The following is a 13,481-nucleotide window of genomic DNA, read 5'->3' as shown; positions in this document are numbered from 1 at the left end:
TGGATTTGTAGTTTTAGTGATTCTTGTTTGTTGTCGGTTTGAAGGGATCGTTTGTAGATAGTTTTTGTTAATTTGTTATGAGCTTAGTATTTTACTTACGGCCCTATTCGGGTTGTATCTTTATTTGGCTTTTTCATCCGCCGATGAAAGTTCTTTTGGTTTTATAGTATTCGTTAGTTTACGGAGTATATTATATAATATGTTATGTGAAACAAAGGGTGAGAAAAGTAAAAGATTGTTTGTCATCTTACGTATAAAAGTACCAGTTCCGTTAATTTTTGAATTTTTGAAATTAAAGTTTTCTACTATAAATTTTTAAATTGAGTTACGGTAGCAGTCTCCAATCATAGATTTTGTCCTTGATATGTACAAAACAATATAAATTTAAATACCAATTACATGATCTTTAACATTATACATTACATTCAGAAATAACAGAAGCACGAGTTGAGCGAATATTTTAATCCAACAATAAAATTTCATTAGCACAGTGGCAATTTATATAGATGATAGTTATCTTATTTGTACAATTTAAAAAACAATTCACAAGGGTTGATCCAAAGTCGCAAAATTATCTGACCTTCTAACCTTGCGACTTGATTCAAACACTAGTCTTCAACATGATTATACACGCGCACCCACACACGTACACGCATGCACGTACACACACGCACCCACACACACACACACACACACACACACACACACACACACACACATATATATATATATATATATATATATATATATATATATATATATATATATATATATATATATATATATATATATATATATATATATATATATATAATGACCCGTCCTAATCCATCTGGACGAATACATTACATTTGGTTACGCGAGTTACTTGACCTATATATGATACATTTTACAAACATTGCATTCGTTTTTAAAAGACAAACTTCCATTATATAGAAAGTTGACGACATGCATACCATTTCATAATATATCCAACTATAATTGACTTAATAATAATCTTGATGAACTCAACGATTCGTTTCATGACCCGTCCTAATCCATCTGGACGAATACATTACATTTGGTTACATCGCGAGGTACTTGACCCATATATGATACATTTTACAAACATTGCATTCGTTTTTAAAAGAAAAACTTTCTTTACATCGAAAATTGACGGCATGCATACCATTTCATAATATATCCAATTATAATTGACTTAATAATAATCTTGATAAACTCAACGACTCGAATGCAACGTCTTTTGAAATATGCCATGAATGACTCCAAATAATATCTTTAAAATGAGCAAATGCACAGCGGAAGATTTCTTTCGTACCTGAGAATAAACATGCTTTCAAGTGTTAACCAAAAGGTTGGTGAGTTCATAGGTTTATCATAAAACAATAAAATTCATCATTTTGATAGACCACAAGATTTAAATGCTGCATGGTACAAATGGGCCCGAATCCTATACCCACCTGTAATGTGAAATGTCCCGTTCTTATTGATTAAAAACGTTCCATATTAATTGATTTCGTTGCGAGGTTTTGACCTCTATATGAGACGTTTTTCAAAGACTGCATTCATTTTTAAAACAAACCATAACCTTTATTTCATAAATAAAGGTTTAAAAAGCTTTACGTAGATTATCAAATAATGATAATCTAAAATATCCTGTTTACACACGACCATTACATAATGGTTTACAATACAAATATGTTACATCGAAATCAGTTTCTTGAATGCAGTTTTTACACAATATCATACAAACATGGACTCCAAATCTTGTCCTTATTTTAGTATGCAACAGCGGAAGCTCTTAATATTCACCTGAGAATAAACATGCTTTAAACGTCAACAAAAATGTTGGTGAGTTATAGGTTTAACCTATATATATCAAATCGTAACAATAGACCACAAGATTTCATATTTCAATACACATCCCATACATAGAGATAAAAATCATTCATATGGTGAACACCTGGTAACCGACATTAACAAGATGCATATATAAGAATATCCCCATCATTCCGGGACACCCTTCGGATATGATATAAATTTTGAAGTACTAAAGCATCCGGTACTTTGGATAGGGCTTGTTGGGCCCGATAGATCTATCTTTAGGATTCGCGTCAATTAGGGTGTCTGTTCCCTAATTCTTAGATTACCAGACTTAATATAAAGGGGCATATTCGATTTCGATAATTCAACTATAGAATGTAGTTTCACGTACTTGTGTCTATTTTGTAAATCATTTATAAAACCTGCATGTATTCTCATCCCAAAAATATTAGATTTTAAAAGTGGGACTATAACTCACTTTCACAGATTTTTACTTCGTCGGGAAGTAAGACTTGGCCACTGGTTGATTCACGAACCTATAACAATATATACATATATATCAAAGTATGTTCAAAATATATTTACAACACTTTTAATATATTTTGATGTTTTAAGTTTATTAAGTCAGCTGTCCTCGTTAGTAACCTACAACTAGTTGTCCACAATTAGATGTACAGAAATAAATCGATAAATATTATCTTGAATCAATCCACGACCCAGTGTATACGTATCTCAGTATTGATCACAACTCAAACTATATATATTTTGGAATCAACCTCAACCCTGTATAGCTAACTCCAACATTCACATATAGAGTGTCTATGGTTGTTCCGAAATATATATAGATGTGTCGACATGATAGGTCGAAACATTGTATACGTGTCTATGGTATCTCAAGATTACATAATATACAATACAAGTTGATTAAGTTATGGTTGGAATAGATTTGTTACCAATTTTCACGTAGCTAAAATGAGAAAAATTATCCAAGCTTGTTTTATCCATAACTTCTTCATTTTAAATCCGTTTTGAGTGAATCCAATTGCTATGGTTTCATATTGAACTCTATTTTATGAATCTAAATATAAAAAGTATAGGTTTATAGTCGGAAAAATAAGTTACAATTCATTTTTATAAAGGTAGTCATTTCAGTCGAAAGAACGACGTCTAGATGACCATTTTAGAAAACATACTTCCACTTTGAGTTTAACCATAATTTTTGGATATAGTTTCATGTTCATAATAAAAATCATCTTCTCAGAATAACAACTTTTAAATCAAAGTTTATCATAGTTTTTAATTAACTAACCCAAAACAGCCCGCGGTGTTACTACGACGGCGTAAATCCGGTTTTACGGTGTTTTTCGTGTTTCCAGGTTTTAAATCATTAAGTTAGCATATCATATAGATATAGAACATGTGTTTAGTTGATTTTAAAAGTCAAGTTAGAAGGATTAACTTTTGTTTGCGAACAAGTTTAGAATTAACTAAACTATGTTCTAGTGATTACAAGTTTAAACCTTCGAATAAGATAACTTTATATGTATGAATCGAATGATGTTATGAACATCATTACTACCTTAAGTTCCTTGGATAAACCTACTGGAAAAGAGAAAAATGGATCTAGCTTCAACGGATCCTTGGATGGCTCGAAGTTCTTGAAGCAGAATCATGACACGAAAACAAGTTCAAGTAAGATCATCACTTGAAATAAGATTGTTATAGTTATAGAAATTGAACCAAAGTTTGAATATGATTATTACCTTGTATTAGAATGATAACCTACTGTAAGAAACAAAGATTTCTTGAGGTTGGATGATCACCTTACAAGATTGGAAGTGAGCTAGCAAACTTGAAAGTATTCTTGATTTTATGTAACTAGAACTTGTAAAATATATGAAGAACACTTAGAACTTGAAGATAGAACTTGAGAGAGATCAATTAGATGAAGAAAATTGAAGAATGAAAGTGTTTGTAGGTGTTTTTGGTCGTTGGTGTATGGATTAGATATAAAGGATATGTAATTTTGTTTTCATGTAAATAAGTCATGAATGATTACTCATATTTTTGTAATTTTATGAGATATTTCATGCTAGTTGCCAAATGATGGTTCCCACATGTGTTAGGTGACTCACATGGGCTGCTAAGAGCTGATCATTGGAGTGTATATACCAATAGTACATACATCTAAAAGCTGTGTATTGTACGAGTACGAATACGGGTACATACGAGTAGAATTGTTGATGAAACTGAACGAGGATGTAATTGTAAGCATTTTTGTTAAGTAGAAGTATTTTGATAAGTGTCTTGAAGTCTTTCAAAAGTGTATGAATACATATTAAAACACTACATGTATATACATTTTAACTGAGTCGTTAAGTCATCGTTAGTCGTTACATGTAAATGTTGTTTTGAAACCTTTAGGTTAACGATCTTATTGAATGTTGTTAACCTATTGTTTATTATAATAAATGAGATGTTAAATTATTATATTATCATGATATTATGATATATAATATATCTTAGTATGAAGTATATACAGTTAAATGTCGTTACAACGATAATCGTTACATATATGTCTCGTTTCGAAATCATTAAGTTAGTAGTCTTATTTTTACATATGTATTTCATTGTTAATACACTTAATAATATATTTACTTATCATTTAACATAATTAACCAAGTGTATCAATATCTTAATATGATTCATATGTACCTAGTAAGACGTTGTTATAACGATAATCGTTATATATATCGTTTTCGAGTTTCTTAAATTAATAGTCTCATTTTTATGTATATAACTCATTGTTAAAATACCTAATGAGATACATATTTATAATAAAAACATGTTAACTATATATATAACCATATATATGTCATTGTATAGTTTTTACAAGTTTTAACGTTCGTGAATCACCGGTCAACTTGGGTGGTCAATTGTCTATATGAAACATATTTCAATTAATCAAGTCTTAACAAGTTTGATTGCTTAACATGTTGGAAACATTTAATCATGTAAATATCAATCTCAATTAATATATATAAACATGGAAAAGTTCGGGTCACTACAGTACCTACCCGTTAAATAAATTTCGTCCCGAAATTTTAAGCTGTTGAAGGTGTTGACGAATATTCTGGAAATAGATGCGGGTATTTCTTCTTCATCTGATCTTCACGCTCCCAGGTGAACTCGGGTCCTCTACGAGCATTCCATCGAACCTTAACAATAGGTATCTTGTTTTGCTTAAGTCTTTTAACCTCACGATCCATTATTTCGACGGGTTCTTCGATGAATTGAAGTTTTTCGTTGATTTGGATTTCATCTAACGGAATAGTGAGATCTTCTTTAGCAAAACATTTCTTCAAATTCGAGACGTGGAAAGTGTTATGTACAGCCGTGAGTTGTTGAGGTAACTCAAGTCGGTAAGCTACTGGTCCGACACGATCAATAATCTTGAATGGTCCAATATACCTTGGATTTAATTTCCCTCGTTTACCAAATCGAACAACGCCTTTCCAAGGTGCAACTTTTAGCATGACCATCTCTCCAATTTCAAATTCTATATCTTTTCTTTTAATGTCAGCGTAGCTCTTTTGTCGACTTTGGGCGGTTTTCAACCGTTGTTGAATTTGGATGATCTTCTCGGTAGTTTCTTGTATAATCTCCGGACCCGTAATCTGTCTATCCCCCACTTCACTCCAACAAATCGGAGACCTGCACTTTCTACCATAAAGTGCTTCAAACGGCGCCATCTCAATGCTTGAATGGTAGCTGTTGTTGTAGGAAAATTCTGCTAACGGTAGATGTCGATCCCAACTGTTTCCGAAATCAATAACACATGCTCGTAGCATGTCTTCAAGCGTTTGTATCGTCCTTTCGCTCTGCCCATCAGTTTGTGGATGATAGGCAGTACTCATGTCTAGACGAGTTCCTAATGCTTGCTGTAATGTCTGCCAGAATCTTGAAATAAATCTGCCATCCCTATCAGAGATAATAGAGATTGGTATTCCATGTCTGGAGACGACTTCCTTCAAATACAGCCGTGCTAACTTCTCCATCTTGTCATCTTCTCTTATTGGCAGGAAGTGTGCTGATTTGGTGAGACGATCAACTATTACCCAAATAGTATCAAAACCACTTGCAGTCCTTGGCAATTTAGTGATGAAATCCATGGTAATGTTTTCCCATTTCCATTCCGGGATTTTGGGTTGTTGAAGTAGACCTGATGGTTTCTGATGCTCAGCTTTGACCTTAGAACATGTCAAACATTCTCCTATGTATTTAGCAACATCGGCTTTCATACCCGGCCACCAAAAATGTTTCTTGAGATCCTTGTACATCTTCCCCGTTCCAGGATGTATTGAGTATCTGGTTTTATGAGCTTCTCTAAGTACCATTTCTCTCATATCTCCAAATTTTGGTACCCAAATCCTTTCAGCCCTATACCGGATTCCGTCTTCCTGAATATTAAGATGCTTCTCCGATCCTTTGGGTATTTCATCCTTTAAATTTCCCTCTTTTAAAACTCCTTGTTGCGCCTCCTTTATTTGAGTAGTAAGATTATTATGAATCATTATATTCATAGATTTTACTCGAATGGGTTCTCTGTCCTTCCTGCTCAAGGCATCGGCTACCACATTTGCCTTCCCCGGGTGGTAACGAATCTCAAAGTCGTAATCATTCAACAATTCAATCCACCTACGCTGCCTCATATTCAGTTGTTTCTGATTAAATATGTGTTGAAGACTTTTGTGGTCGGTATATATAATACTTTTGACCCCATATAAGTAGTGCCTCCAAGTCTTTAATGCAAAAACAACCGCTCCTAATTCCAAATCATGCGTCGTATAATTTTGTTCATGAATCTTCAATTGTCTAGACGCATAAGCAATTACCTTCGTTCGTTGCATTAATACACAACCGAGACCTTGCTTTGATGCGTCACAATAAATCACAAAATCATCATTCCCTTCAGGCAATGACAATATAGGTGCCGTAGTTAGCTTTTTCTTCAATAACTGAAACGCTTTCTCTTGTTCATCATTCCATTCAAATTTCTCCCCTTTATGCGTTAATGCAGTCAAGGGTTTTGCTATTCTGGAAAAATCTTGGATGAACCTTCTGTAGTAACCAGCTAGTCCTAAAAACTGGAGTATATGTTTCGGAGTTTTCGGGGTTTCCCACTTTTCAACAGTTTCTATCTTTGCCGGATCCACCTTAATACCTTCTTTGTTCACTATGTGACCGAGGAATTGAACTTCTTCCAACCAAAATGCACACTTTGAAAACTTAGCGTACAATTATTCCTTCCTCAATACTTCTAACACCTTTCTCAAATGTTCACTGAGTTCTTGGTCATTCTTTTAGTAAATAAGTATGTCATCAATGAAAACAATGACAAACTTGTCAAGGTATGGTCCACACACTCGGTTCATAAGGTCCATGAACACAGCTGGTGCATTAGTTAAGCCAAACGGCATGACCATAAACTCGTAATGACCATAACGTGTTCTGAAAGCAGTCTTTGGAATATCATCTTCTTTCACCCGCATTTGATGATACCCGGAACGTAAGTCAATCTTTGAATAAACAGACGAGCCTTGTAGTTGATCAAATAAGTCGTCGATTCTCGGTAGTGGGTAGCGGTTCTTGATGGTAAGTTTGTTCAACTCTCGGTAGTCGATACACAACCTGAATGTACCATCTTTCTTCTTGACAAACAAAACAGGAGCTCCCCACGGTGATGTGCTTGGTCGAATGAAACCACGCTCTAAAAGTTCTTGTAATTGGCTTTGCAGTTCTTTCATCTCGCTGGGTGCGAGTCTGTAAGGAGCACGAGCTATTGGTGCAGCTCCTGGTACAAGATCTATTTGAAATTCAACAGATCGATGTGGGGGTAATCCCGGTAATTCTTTCGGAAATACATCGGGAAATTCTTTTGCAATGGGAACATCATTGATGCTCTTTTCTTCAGTTTGTACTTTCTCGACGTGTGCTAGAACAGCATAGCAACCTTTTCTTATTAGTTTTTGTGCCTTCAAATTACTAATAAGATGTAGCTTCGTGTTGCCCTTTTCTCCGTACGCCATTAAGGGTTTTCCTTTTTCTCGTATAATGCGAATTGCATTTTTGTAACAGACGATCTCTGCTTTCACTTCTTTCAACCAGTCCATACCGATTATCACATCAAAACTCCCTAACTCTACTGGTATCAAATCAATCTTAAATGTTTCACTAACCAGTTTAATTTCTCGATTCCGACATATATTATCTGCTGAAATTAATTTACCATTTGCTAATTCGAGTAAAAATTTACTATCCAAAGACGTCAATGTGTAGTGACCCGAACTTTTCCATGTTTATATATATTAATTTAGATTGATGTTTAAATGATTAAATGTTTCCAACATGTTAAGCAATCAAACTTGTTAAGACTTGATTAATTGAAATATGTTTCATATAGACAATTGACCACCCAAGTTGACCGGTGATTCACGAACGTTAAAACTTGTAAAAACTATATGATGACATATATATATGGATATATATATAGTTAACATGATATTATGATAAGTAAACATATCATTAAGTATATTAACAATGAACTACATATGTAAAAACAAGACTATTAACTTAATGATTTTTAAACGAGACATATATGTAACGATTATCGTTGTAAAGACATTTAATGTATATATATCATATTAAGAGATATTCATACATGATAATATCATGATAATATAATAATTTAAAATCTCATTTGATATTATAAACATTGGGTTAACAACATTTAACAAGATCGTTAACCTAAAGGTTTCAAAACAACACTTACATGTAACGACTAACGATGACTTAACGACTCAGTTAAAATGTATACACATGTAGTGTTTTAATATGTATTTATACACTTTTGAAAGACTTCAATACACTTATCAAAATACTTCTACTTAACAAAAATGCTTACAATTACATCCTCGTTCAGTTTCATCAACAATTCTACTCGTATGCACCCGTATTCGTACTCGTACAATACACAGCTTTTAGATGTATGTACTATTGGTCTATACACTCCAATGATCAGCTCTTAGCAGCCCATGTGAGTCACCTAACATATGTGGGAACCATCATTTGGCAACTAGCATGAAATATCTCATAAAATTACAAAAATATGAGTAATCATTCATGACTTATTTACATGAAAACAAAATTACATATCATTTATATCTAATCCATACACCAACGACCAAAAACACCTAAAAACACTTTCATTCTTCAAATTTCTTCATCTAATTAATCTCTCTCAAGTTCTATCTTCAAGTTCTAAGTGTTCTTCATATATTCTACAAGTTCTAGTTACATAAAATCAAGAATACTTTCAAGTTTGCTAGCTCACTTCCAATCTTGTAAGGTGATCATCCAACCTCAAGAAATCTTTGTTTCTTACAGTAGGTTATCATTCTAATACAAGGTAATAATCATATTCAAACTTTGGTTCAATTTTTATAACTATAACAATCTTATTTCAAGTGATGATCTTACTTGAACTTGTTTTCGTGTCATGATTCTGCTTCAAGAACTTTGAGCCATCCAAGGATCCGTTGAAGCTAGATCCATTTTTCTCTTTTCCAGTAGGTTTATCCAAGGAACTTAAGGTAGTAATGATGTTCATAACATCATTCGATTCATACATATAAAGCTATCTTATTCGAAGGATTAAACTTGTAATCACTAGAACATAGTTTAGTTAATTCTAAACTTGTTCTCAAATAAAAGTTAATCCTTCTAACTTGACTTTTAAAATCAACTAAACACATGCTCTATATCTATATGATATGCTAACTTAATGATTTAAAACTTGGAAACACGAAAAACACCGTAAAACCGGATTTACGCCGTCGTAGTAACACCGCGGGCTGTTTTGGGTTAGTTAATTAAAAACTATGATAAACTTTGATTTAAAAGTTGTTATTCTGAGAAAATGATTTTTATTATGAACATGAAACTATATCCAAAAATTATGGTTAAACTCAAAGTGGAAGTATGTTTTCTAAAATGGTCATCTAGACGTCGTTCTTTCGACTGAAATGACTACCTTTACAAAAACGACTTGTAACTTATTTTTCCGACTATAAACCTATACTTTTTCTGTTTAGATTCATAAAATAGAGTTCAATATGAAACCATAGCAATTTGATTCACTCAAAACGGATTTAAAATGAAGAAGTTATGGGTAAAACAAGATTGGATAATTTTTCTCATTTTAGCTACGTGAAAATTGGTAACAAATCTATTCCAACCATAACTTAATCAACTTGTATTGTATATTATGTAATCTTGAGATACCATAGACACGTATACAATGTTTTGACCTATCATGTCGACACATCTATATATATTTCGGAACAACCATAGACACTCTATATGTGAATGTTGGAGTTAGCTATACAGGGTTGAGGTTGATTCCAAAATATATATAGTTTGAGTTGTGATCAATACTGAGATACGTATACACTGGGTCGTGGATTGATTCAAGATAATATTTATCGATTTTTTTCTGTACATCTAACTGTGGACAACTAGTTGTAGGTTACTAACGAGGACAGCTGACTTAATAAACTTAAAACATCAAAATATATTAAAAGTGTTGTAAATATATTTTGAACATACTTTGATATATATGTATATGTTGTTATAGGTTCGTGAATCAACCAGTGGCCAAGTCTTACTTCCCGACGAAGTAAAAATCTGTGAAAGTGAGTTATAGTCCCACTTTTAAAATCTAATATTTTTGGGATGAGAATACATGCAGGTTTTATAAATGATTTACAAAATAGACACAAGTACGTGAAACTACATTCTATGGTTGAATTATCGAAATCGAATATGCCCCTTTTTATTAAGTCTGGTAATCTAAGAATTAGGGAACAGACACCCTAATTGACGCGAATCCTAAAGATAGATCTATCGGGCCTAACAAACCCCATCCAAAGTACCGGATACTTTAGTACTTCGAAATTTATATCATATCCGAAGGGTGTCCCGGAATGATGGGGATATTCTTATATATATGCATCTTGTTAATGTCGGTTACCAGGTGTTCACCATATGAATGATTTTTATCTCTATGTATGGGATGTATATTGAAATATGAAATCTTGTGGTCTATTATTATGATTTGATATATATAGGTTAAACCTATAACTCACCAACATTTTTGTTGACGTTTTAAGCATGTTTATTCTCAGGTGATTATTAAGAACTTCTGCTGTCGCATACTTAAATAAGGACGAGATTTGGAGTCCATGCTTGTATGATATTGTGTAAAAATTGCATTCAAGAAACTTATTTTGTTGTAACATATTTGTATTGTAAACCATTATGTAATGGTCATGTGTAAACAGGATATTTTAGATTATCATTATTTGATAATCTACGTAAAGCTTTTTAAAACCTTTATCAATGAAATAAAGGTTATGGTTTGTTTTAAAAATGAATGCAGTCTTTGAAAAACGTCTCATATAGAGGTCAAAACCTCGCAGCGAAATCAATTAATATGGAACGTTTTTAATCAATAAGAACGGGACATTTCAGTTGGTATCAGAGCGTTGGTCTTAGAGAACCAGAATTTTGCATTAGTGTGTCTTATCGAGTTTATTAGGATGCATTAGTGAGTCTGGACTTCGACCGTGTTTACTTGAAAAATGATTGCTTAACAAATTTTGTTAGAAACTATATATTTTTAACATGTGAATATTATGTGATATATTAATCTCTTAACGCGTTTGATATTATGTGATAGATGTCTACCTCTAGAACAAGTCCCATTGGCTCACCTAATAATAATGAAGAGTCAAATATAAATTGGAATGATTCGTGGACTGATTCACAAGTTCCCGAAGAGGAACCGGAAGAAGAGTCAGAAACAGAAGAAGAATCGGAACCGGAAGAAGAATCGAAACCGGATGAAGAAATAGAACCGGTGGGGGAAATAATAAAACGGTTAAGTAAAAGAAAATCCTCAACCAACCGACCAAGGTTAATTATGGTCAATGGTGTTTCCGCCAAGGAAGCAAAATATTGGGAGGATTACCAATTCTCCGATGAATCGGATTCCGACGAGAATTCCGATGATGTTATAGAAATTACCCCAACTGAATTTAAAAAGGCAAAAGAAAATAATAAGGGAAAGGGCATAAAAATAGAGAAATCTAATTCCAACCCCGATGAACTTTATATGTATCGTCAACCCCCGAAGTCCTTAAGTTGTAACAATGACCCGGGAACCTCTAAACCACCAGGTTTTTCTAAACCAATGTGGATAACGACGGCTCGTATTAGGAGAACATCATATATCCCTAGAAACTTGGCAAAACGAACCAAAACCGAAGAAGAAGAAACAAGCGAGTCGGAATAAGATAGTTGTATTCGTGTGGTGTAATATAAGTAATATAGTGTGCTTATGCTTTATGATATATGTAAAAAATTGCTTGTATTAATAAGTATTTTTTTATGAATCTAACTCTTGTCTATTTTACAGTTTAAAAACACAAAATGGATAGACAACCCAATATTTTAAGAGACCTACCCAGAGACATGATTGATGAAATCTTGTCTAGAGTCGGTCAGAATTCCTCGGCACAACTATTTAAGGCGAGATCGGTTTGTAAGACATTCGAAGAACGTTCCAAGAATGTCTTGGTTTATAAGAGACTTTCGTTTGAAAGATGGGGGATATCACATTGGGAAACCCATAAGTTACGATGTGTTTACTTTGACGCATATATTGCGGAGAACCCAAATGCTATTTTACGCAACGGGTTAAGAAATTATTTTGACTCAATATATCCGAATATTGGACTTCGTGATTTAGAAAAAGCGGCTAACATGCAACATAAAGAAGCATGTTATGCTTACGGATTAGTAATGTTCGCTTCTCACCAAAGTGAGAACAAGAACATCGGGCTACAACTATTAAACAAAACATTTCCACAAGTGACGGAGTCGGTAATTGGGGTAAGAAATGAGGTTTTTAGATTATTACGGGACTGTTGGACATTACGTAACCCTCGTCCCTTTGACGACGTTACAACACACTGTCTTATCAACGACCATAACGATTATGTTCCACAAGACCAAGGATGGGAAGTAATCCTAGTAAAACCAGAATGCATGACTTGTTTCTGGACGTATGAATTACGTGTCTTTATTGCCTTCGCTGAACGACTTGTGTACTAGCTAGAATTATCTTCACAACCATCTTGTATCAAATTTATTGTGTGCTATATTTCATGCTATATGTAAAATAAGCGGTATTGTAAGTTTGTAAAATATTGTGTAAAAGTTTGAATGCGAAATATTATTATAATCAGTTTTTCATATAGAATTGTAGTAGTTGAATTGTATATTAGCTACTAAGTATGAACTTAACGGGTAGGTACTACCCGAATTTAAACTTATAAAACGCTAATATGAAGAAAAAGCTTTTATAAATGAGTTCATATTATGCTATGAAATACTATTAACTACTCTTAATATTCTGTATGATTAACTTGTTCCATTTGACTATTTTGAAGGAAATGGCACCGACTACTCGACACACCGTGAATATGAATGAAGAGGAATTCCGTACCTTTCTAGCTTCAAACATAGCCGCAGTA

Source organism: Rutidosis leptorrhynchoides, chromosome 3, assembly GCF_046630445.1.
Source record: "Rutidosis leptorrhynchoides isolate AG116_Rl617_1_P2 chromosome 3, CSIRO_AGI_Rlap_v1, whole genome shotgun sequence".
In the NCBI taxonomy this organism is placed as follows: Eukaryota; Viridiplantae; Streptophyta; class Magnoliopsida; order Asterales; family Asteraceae; genus Rutidosis; species Rutidosis leptorrhynchoides.
This window is presented reverse-complemented; position numbering follows the sequence as displayed.